The sequence below is a fragment of the Sorex fumeus genome, unplaced genomic scaffold (assembly GCF_029834395.1).
Source record: "Sorex fumeus unplaced genomic scaffold, SorFum_2.1 ptg000196l, whole genome shotgun sequence".
Taxonomy (NCBI): Eukaryota; Metazoa; Chordata; class Mammalia; order Eulipotyphla; family Soricidae; genus Sorex; species Sorex fumeus.
Genome location: NW_026606253.1, coordinates 91,925 through 101,563, shown reverse-complemented (window position 1 = coordinate 101,563; position 9,639 = coordinate 91,925).

The following is a 9,639-nucleotide window of genomic DNA, read 5'->3' as shown; positions in this document are numbered from 1 at the left end:
TGCGGGTGTCGCCGCCTGCGACCCTGGAGCCACTTTCCCAGCTGCCTGCTCCTCCACGGTCTCCTTGGCAGTTCACCCGGGGGTCCATGACCACAGTCTGACCCCAGGACCCTGCAGTCTTTGTGGAGGACAGTGATTGCTTCCGTGGCCAGTCGCACCCCTTGCCCTGATGCTGTTTTTCTTCAGGCCCCGGAATATGAGTGTGTCAGCTGTTGCTCACTGCAAGCTTTGTTTGTCCGGAGTTTGCAAATGACTGTTTGCTGCTGGCCGTTATTGAAATTCCTTTCACTCAAAGGACGGGATGCTTCTCCCTCCCACAGGCAGTAGTTTGGGATGAGCATCTCACAGGACCGTTTGGCTTGCTTGCACAGTGCTCACTTCTAAAGCTAAAAGGGTTTTGGTTATTAGTATTTTTTTGAAACTGTCATTCTGGACTCTAGCAAGAGTAATGTGATGTTCCACTTCTGGAGTAACTGGTGTGCAGAGCTGTCTGGCTTTTAGAATCACTGACGCTGTTAGGAGTGGTAAATGTTTTATCTTCTGTGGACCTTTTGTTTATTTATTTGAAGGAAAAAACCTTTTATTTGGTGACTTTTAGGAAGAGGACGAGCGGAGAGAGAGAAACATTTCAAGAGAGACCGTGGGCTTCTCCAAAGGCAGAGAGAGCCCCTACACACATCCCAAGATTAGGAAAGCACAAAAGCCCCCATGTCAAGGAGAGCTGCGGGCACCGCATTGGCTCGGCTACATGGGCACAGGCAGCTCAGGGGCTCGGGCAGCATAGGAGCCTTCAGTGGACCTTTCAAGGGTGGGTGTGCTCCCCCCTCTTCTCCTCGACGGAGCGGCATGTCTTCTGATTGTTACCTAATGTGGCTCAAAGTTTTTCAGACACAGGATTGGTTACTTCAGCCTGAATTTATAGACCTGGCTTTGGGGAATCTAAATTTTTGTACTAAAGTGGTTTTGAATTTTATTTGGAGGCTCGTGCCAGGCAGTGCTCAGGACTTACTCCTGGCTTTGCACTCAGGATCACTCCTGGCAGTGCTCAGTGGACAGTATGGGGTGCTGGGGATAGAACCCCGGGTCAGCTGAATGCAAAGCAAGCACCTTACACGCTCTACTTTCTCCCTGGCCCCGGGTCTCCTGAGCACTGCCCCAGGGCACCTCCTGGTGGTGATTCTTAGCAGTTCGATGGTGCTTGGTGCTGTGGTGGCAGGGATATCCCAGGCCACTCCAGTGGCCTCTCTTGGGATGCACATGGCAATGCTCGAGACCCTGGTGGTGCCAGGGGGCGAAGTTGGCAGTCATGTGTCAGGCATATACCTTAGCCCCTGCACTCTCTGACTCAACACTAAAGTATACTGTGCTTTGGAGCGGGAGTGTTACAACACCTGAGTTTTTGTTGTTGGTCTGTTTTGTTTGGGCCTCCCCTGGCAGTGCTCAGTCTTACCCCTGGCTCTGCACTCACGATTGACTCCTGGTGGTGTTTGGGGACGGTGTGGGACGCCAGCAGTCCAACCCAGGTTGGCTGCCTGCAGTGATGCCCAAGGTTGGGTCGGCTGGTAAGTTTTAGGGGTTCTGTTCACCATTTGTATGTGTGCTTTCCTAGGAACATGAGGTGGAGAAAATGTTCACACTCAAAGGAAGCCTCTTGCCAGCAGCCGATGTCAAAAATATCAATTTTTTCGTCAGACCCCGGCTAGAACTGATGGATATAATGGCTGAAAATGTGCTTAGGTATCTCAGAGCTGATGCTGGGTCCATACGGAATCATTCCTCTAGTGGTTTGAGTGCTCATCAGGACACCTTTGCTTGCCAGCGCTTTAGGAAGTGGATCTTTGGACAGATGTGAGAGTGTGTCGGAGGAGAATGGGGGGTCAGGAGCAGGATACTCTACAGTCAGCCAAGGATAGATCCTCGGAACCCAGTGCGGTCCCCAAGTCTCCCGGGAGTGACTTCTGAGTGCATAGCCAGGAGTTATCCCTGAGCACCTGCCGGGGTGGCCCAAAAACTATAAATAGAGAATGGGAAACTTTGTGTATTGGGGCTTGGGGAGGCAGGGCAAACCACATAAACCCCCTGTCTCAGGACAGTAGAAAGCTCCGGCCTGTCTCAGTAGAAGGACCCAAATTTCTTTATAAAAAGAAAAACAGCTAATGGTTCTTTTTCAAGTACTGAATACCATATGCTCAAACTTCATAAGCAAAGTCAGGAGAAGCTGATTAAAATTTAATGCTGCAGCATCTATGGAGGAGTGCACCAGTCCAGTCTGCATTACGTTTGATCGACGTGGCCCCTAAGGACTTAAAAGCATGCGAGGTATTTGCGCAAGATCAGGCACGGTGTGGAGCAAACTTTTATTTTCCTAGAGACATCGCTTGATTAAATAGAAACATTATTTTTTCTGCAAGAAACAGATGTTCGTTGCAATAACCCTGAGAGGTTTTTCTTTTTTTCTTTCCTCTTTTTGGGTGACACCCGGCAATGCACAGGGGTTACTCCTGGCTCTGTACTCAGGAATTACCCCCGGTGGTGCTCACGGGACCATATGGGATGTTGGGAACTAGGATTCCAACCCGGGTCGGCCGCGTGCAAGGCAAACGCCCTACCCGCTGTGCTGTTGCTCCAGCCCCAACCCTGAGAGTTTTCATGTCCCATCAATGGCCCATGAGAAAGTAACACTGCCCCTTGGCAGAGCACAGGTCAGCGGTTTCCAGAAAAGGCATCAAAATCAAGAGAGCAAGAAAACTAGAATCTTGGGCCGAGTCAGTGGTGGGGGCTTAGCTCATAAGCGTCTCTTTAGAGCCCACTGTGTGTCAGGCACAGGGGGGGCCCTGGGGAGCAGTCCTCGCCTCGGGGCCTCGGGCTAACGCATGGTCCTTCTCTTGCAGTGAAGAGAGACGTGGCCTCACAAGAGATTTCCACATCTTGTTTGTACCCCAGCGTAGCCTGCTGTGTGAGCAGCGGCTGAAGGACCTGGGCGTCCTGGGCTCCTTCATCCACAGGGAGGAGTACAGCCTGGACCTCTTTCCCTTCGACGGGGACCTTCACTCCATGGAGCCGGAGGGCGCCTTCAGAGTAAGTTCAGTGTTTGCTCTTTGAACTTGACGCTCGTTTCTGCCTCGTTTGTGATGGTGACACTGACACTGGCATTTCAGTGATTCCTGGAAGCCTCCAGTTTCTTCCTTTTGGGGAGAGACGGGAGTTGGGCCACACCCAGCAGTGCTCAAGGTTTACTCCTGGTTCTGTGCTCAAGGATCACTCCTGCCCATGCTCGGGGACCATATGTGCTGCCAGGGATAGAACCCAGGTTGGCTGCGTGCAAGACCAGCGCCTTCCCCTGTGCTGTCTCTCGGGCCTCTGCTCCTCTTGCTTATGGAGACCCTCCTGTTTCAACGAATTTGCTTAAAATTGTTAATGCCGTTAATGAATTCTCAAAACTCAGTTGTCCTTAAATGTGTTTATTTCTGGTGTTTCTCTGCTGCTGGTCGATCTTTGTCCTTGTGCCCGTCCCACCCTGACTTGACTGTGGCTGTGGAGGAAGCTTCGAGAGTGGAAGGCAGGGCCGCTCCAGCCAGAAATAGTCAAGTCTGTCACTGCGTTTTTCCAGTTAGCCACTTGTGAGGGATTTTGTTTTAGTGACCGCCTTTCCCCTTGATTGAGTCTTGGCAAGACCTGAAGACTCTAATCTTACATTCTCATTTTCTAGAAATACAATTGCCTACATTTTTCATTCAAACTCTTGAGGTTCTGCAGTGTGACCTCAGGGCTGGGTGCAGGGTGTGCGGGAAATTCTGTTTCTCCCACACGCCCATCCCAGCCTGTTTCCTACTGGTTATTTTCAGCACATATTTATTTGTTTGCTTTGCTTTGGTTTTTGCTTGGAGCCTCACCTGGTGATGCTCAGGGATTACTCTTGGGGGTCCTCAGGGGTCCATATTTGACTCTTTGATGCCAGGGAAGCACCTTCGCACTGAACTATATATCTGACCACCCGGACTATTTCTTTTTTAAATGTTGTCTTTTTCTGAAAGGTGGTTTTTTGTTTGCAAATATGATTTTATATGTTTTGTTTACTATCTTTATGACAGGGAGCACTTCTGAAATATTTCTCTTTCAAAGTGTCAGCTTGGCTCTTAGGGGCGCCCGGGCCAGATCTCTGGCTCTTTCTTCTGTGCGGTGAGGTTTCTCCATGCTTAGTCCCTTAAGACAATCTGTAGACCCCAAAGCATTGATTTATGTGAGTTTTCAACCAGATGCTTTTCCTATGACGTACTTTTTACTGGAAATAGGGAAAATTGGGCATGGCTGGAGTTCTGGCAGGCCGAGTGAGACCCCCCCCCGCCCCCAAGTGGGTAACCACCACCTAGAGTGTGCGACCCTCAGCCTCAGCGAGAAAGGGAGGGAAAGGGAAAATAAATACTGGAATGAAGGGGAAGATGCAAGGGGAAACACATCAGCTTGATAATGTCCTCTAAAAACGGCGTACCAGGGCCAGAGAGATAGTAAGGTGGGTAGGGCACTTGCCTTGCCCCTGGCCGACCCGGGTTCGTTCCCTGGCACCCCATATGGTCCTCCAAGCCCCGACTGGTGTGACCCCCAGTGCCAAGCCCGGGAGTCAGCTTGAACCTGTGCACGGCCCCAGCGCTCCCGGTGCCTGTCTGCGCCCTCTGCGCCCTCTGCTGTTCGTTGGAAGCTTGTACAGGTGTGTTTGAGACGCGATCACGTTTCCCTGAGTTCTTGGGCATGTGAGTTGATTTGTGGTACTGCTGCTGGTCTCAAGACACGACCTTTCGAGAACGCAGGTGCATCACCAGATTTCCAGGCCCCCTTTCCCCTCAGCATGTTGGTCTCAGCAGCACCTTAAGAGAAAGAACCTGGGGCTCGCTTGGTTTCTGGGCTGCTGTCACCCAGCTCCCCGTGGGTTTGCTCACGTCCCTGGGCTTCGGCCTGTGGAATCCAGAACTTTCCTGGGCTCCCCCGATGGCCTCTCCCCACCCCAGTCTTGGAGCAGGAAAGGGCTTGCATGCCATGTGTGGTGACAGGACAGGGGCCTGCCCGGCCCTGTGTGGTGACAGGACTCGGGGTTCACCTTCCATACGAGTCACTGCGGGTCTGGGAGAGGCCTCTCTGCTCCTTCTGTTCCCAGTCAGCAGTGCATAAGCTTTGAGGAAGCGGCTTGGTCACCCCAGCTGAGGGTAGGGGCCGTCTCGGTCACACCCAGGGTCGCTCCTGGCCCTGTGCGGTCGGGGTGGGGCCATCCCAACAGGCAGACCCGACACAGGTCAGAACCAAGGGCCCCACATCCCCCCACATCCACCCATAATTCCGTATTAAAAAAATACAGAATTATGGGTGGTGGGGATATAGCTTAGAGGGCTAGAGCCCCAGCATCACCTGGGGAGCCCCGAGTTCAGGACAGGAGGGACCCACACACCACCAGATATGACCCTAGGGGCTTTTAAAGAGGAATTACAAGGGCTGGAGCAATATACATTGGGAGGGCATTTGCCTTGCACGCAGCTGACCCAGGTTCAATCCCCGGCATTCCATATGGTTCCCAAAGCACCACCAGAATAATTCCTGAGTGCAGAGCCTATCCCTTGAGCCTCGCCGGGTGGGAGTTGTTAGAGGTGTCTCTGTAGTAATACGCCGTTTTTAAACATGAATGTTTTGTTTGGGTGCTCGGGGCTGGGCAGGGCCGGGCAGGAGCCGGCTTAGCTGTCCGCAGGCAGACACAGTTCCCGCTCTGAACAGTCACCTGGGCCCCTGAGCAGTTCGAAAGAGGACCCCTAATGCTTTCCTTCCCCTGCATCAGCCTCTGTGGTCTGCTCCAATGCAGAGTATTCCGTTCTTTTCTGAGGACTCTTTGGACATCCTGACCAGGGTGGCTTAGACTCAAGTGTGAGGCTGCACCCCAGACCTGGCGGAGCCATCCTACGGGGTCTTTGGGGATGTTATGCTCACTCTGGGCCAGGCTCTCTGGGAGGTCTCCCTCTGCACCCCGCCCCCAGTCTGCACACCTCCACAGTGTTATCTTTTTATTGTTAATTTTTTCACCCGGAGAGGCACGGGGGTTACTCCTGGCTGTGCAGTCAGGATTTACTCCTGGCGGTGCTCAGGGGACCATATGGGATGCCGGGATTTGAACCCAGGTTGGCTGCATGCAAGGCAAATGCCCTCCCCGCTGTACTATCTCGTTCCAGCCCTGACACTAGAAGCTTCGACCTGGGGATCCTTGTTCCTTCAGCTCTTTTGCATGGAAGGGCGGGTGTGAGTCAGACCTGAGCAGCTGTGAGCGTTGGAGGGATTCCATGGCATGTGGGGTGTCCGTGAGTTTTCCGAGGCATGTGGGGTGTCCCCTGGTGGGTTCTGCAGGGCAGCTGGGGCTGGGACCCGGGTTAGGCCAGAGACCGGCCTCACCTCCGCTCACCTTCTCTTAGTCCTGTTTGCCGGCTTGCTCTTCTCTTCGAGCTCTTGCTAACTCTGATTTCCCCCCCTGACACATAAAAATTTCCTCTATCTGGATATTTTGAAGTTGAATGCCAGCATGAGACGGGTGACGGGGCTCGCTGATGACAGTGAATAGATGCCGTTTGCATATGTCCTGTGCCTTCAGGCTGTATATAGTCTTGAACTGTGTCTACAGCTCCTGAAATTTTGTTTCGAACGGAAGACTGATTTTTATGTAACTTCCTGATAGAATGCCGTGCGGCGCTGCCCGAGGGGTAAGGGGTCCTCGGAGTCCTAAGGGGGGAAAATGACCCAAATTGAGGTGCTTCCTGTGTGCCAGTGTCCCATCACGCCACACCTCCCAGGGCTGGTGTTTCCCTGTCCAGAAGACGCTGGACAGACGTGAGCCAAAGCTCTAGCAGGGAGGAAGCATTTGTGCTGCGGGATGAAATAGAACTGCCTTCGGAAACCCCAGCTTTGAGTCCAGCTGACATTTTCAAGAAATCCAAAACAGACTTTTTTCCCCCCATTTTTAGTACCAGAGTAGATAATCCCCTAAGGTTATTTGCTTCCCTGAGAGATATTTAGCTTACCCTTTCAAGGTTCGTTTAGAGCAGATCTTGGCGTTAAATCAGAGTTGGGTGCTAACCGAGTTCAGAGTGTTTGCCTATTTGCGGCCTTCTTTGTCTCTTAAGAGGAGCCGTAGTTAGAGGCCTCCAGAGAAAACAAAACACAAGCACCCACTTCCTCCAGGCTTGGTTCCTCTGTTCTCAACCCCTGGCCACTTGTCTATGCATCGTCCCCAGAGCAGGCGGGGGACAGAGGCAGAGAAGGTCTGAGCAGCCCCTGTATGGTGCTCCCCGAGCAGTGCTCCCCATCTTTGTGGCTTCTGTTGAGGTTCTGAAGTGAGTCATCAGGTTCTAGTGACAAATGTCTCACGTACGGCGTGACACAAAGATGGAGTTTGTGCCATCAGTCCCCGGGGTGGGAGGAGGGAGCGTCGCGTTTTGGGGGCCAGAGGCAGGAGGATGTGACCCATAGCATGTCGGCTTTATCTCGGGTGGGGGAAAATGGATCGTTTGGGGAGGAGTGCGCTTGGGGTACAGATTTGCTGTGTTTTTCTGGATTTCTCTCTCTCTCTTTTTTTTTATTTAGGAGTACTGCTATTTATCCAGCCACTGATTAGCTGATTGAATTGTGCATGAACTCCACCTTACTTTTTTTTCATTTTTTATGATTTTATTTATTGAGTCACCATGAGAGCAGTTACAAAGCTTTCGGGTCTAAATCTCGGTCATACAATGAAACAACCGTACCTTCACCAGTGCCCATTCTCCACCACCAACAACCCCAGTATATCCCCATCCCACACCCTCCCCCTACGTGTGGGGCAGATGATTTCCAAATTATTTTCTCTCGACTTTGATCACATTCGATATTTTGACACCAGACCCACAATTATTGTTTGAGATTTTACCCCAACACTCAGATCTGCTGAAAAGGCAACAGTAGACAGTTTGTTTTCTATTGCTGGTTATGAATAACCTATGATGTTGTGTGGCTGCAGTAGTGGCCACGTGATTTTGAAATTCCAAATTTGAACACTTCAATCTGGAGGGATTTCTGCCCAAACCTGCTGGGTTCCGAGATTTGCTCCTGAGTCTCTGGCATCCTGGTCATTAAGCAGCTTGATCAGGAGTCAGAGAGGCTGTTCATGGACGATGACTTGGGGTCTCGTTGGGACGGGGAGGACAGGACTGGCTCCACCCCCATCCTGTGAGGCCCAACAAGTTTTGTCACTGAGGGCCCAAGCCTGACTGTCCAGTGACCTCTGGAGGATGGCGGCCACCTGGCCGCCAGGGGGAACAGGCCAAGGCATGAACCCATGGGCCCAGCACTGCAGGGACCAGACGCCTTTCTGCCAAAAGCCACTGGGTTTCGAGATGTGTTTCTGAGTCTCTGGGATCATGGCCATTAAGCAGTTCAATCAGGAACCAGAGAGGCCATGCCTCCAAGGATATAGCTGAGCCGGAGGGGGCTTGTGGGTGTGTTTCCCACATACCTAACTTTTGGCCGTTTACTTTCTTGGTAAACTTTGCCCAAGTTTTTGGGGTCTGGCCAAAGGCACAGCAGCAATTTTGGGGTATCTGGAGTCTGAAGGTGCCATCAGGCTGCTGATGCACTCGCCTCACAAGTACAGTGTTTTTCGTTTGTTTGTTTGTTTGTTTGTTTCTTTTTAATGTAGGAGTACTGCTATTTATTCAGCCACTGATTAGCTGATTGAATTGGGCTTGAACTCCACCTTACTTTTTTTGTTTTTCATAATTTTATTTATTTATTTATTTTTTCTTCTTCTATTTATTTATTGAATCACCGTGGGAAAAGTTACAAAGCTTTCAGATTTAAGTCTCGGTCATGCAATGATCAAACACCTTTCCCTTCACCCTTCACCAGTGCTCATTTTTCACCACCAAGAACCCCAATATACCCCAGCTCCCACCCACCCAATGCCTGTGAGGCAGATGATTTCTCCTTAACTATCCTCTACATTGATTGCATTCATTACTTCAACAAAAGATGCACCATGATTGTTTAGAATTTACCCCCCAACAATCAGAATGGCTGAAAAGGCATTGTGAAATACGTTGTTTTCTATATAAAGTTTGGAGTTCCGGGGCTGGAGAGATACACAGTGGGTAGGGCGTGTGTCTTTCACGTGGCCATCCCGGGTTTGAGTCCCAGCATCCATATGGTCTCCTGAGTGCAGAGCCAGGAGTAACCCCTGTGAGTGCAGAGCCAGGAATAACCCTTGTGCATCGCCAGGTGTGATCCAAAAAGCCAAAAAAAAAAAGTTTGGTGTTCCTCCCCTCCAAACACAGGTGTGAGGTGCTGCGTCTCGCTGAGCAAGCAGAAGGAAAGCAGAGAGCTCGGGCCCAGTGGTTGATGCAGATTGCTGGGCCGGGCCGTCGAGCAAGGGAAATTTGGGGATCTCTGGGACCCTTCCTCGGGCCCAGTGCTCTCCGGGGCCCCTAGCTTGGTCGTGTCCTACGAGTTGGGGGCGAGCCTGGCTTTGTGCTTGCTTTGCGTTTGGACGGGCAGGTGGGGTGTTCAGGGCCCAGCTGCTGACACCTGATCCCGCCCTGGCCAGGTGGGAGGACGGAGATTGGCGGCTGGCCCCTGAGATGC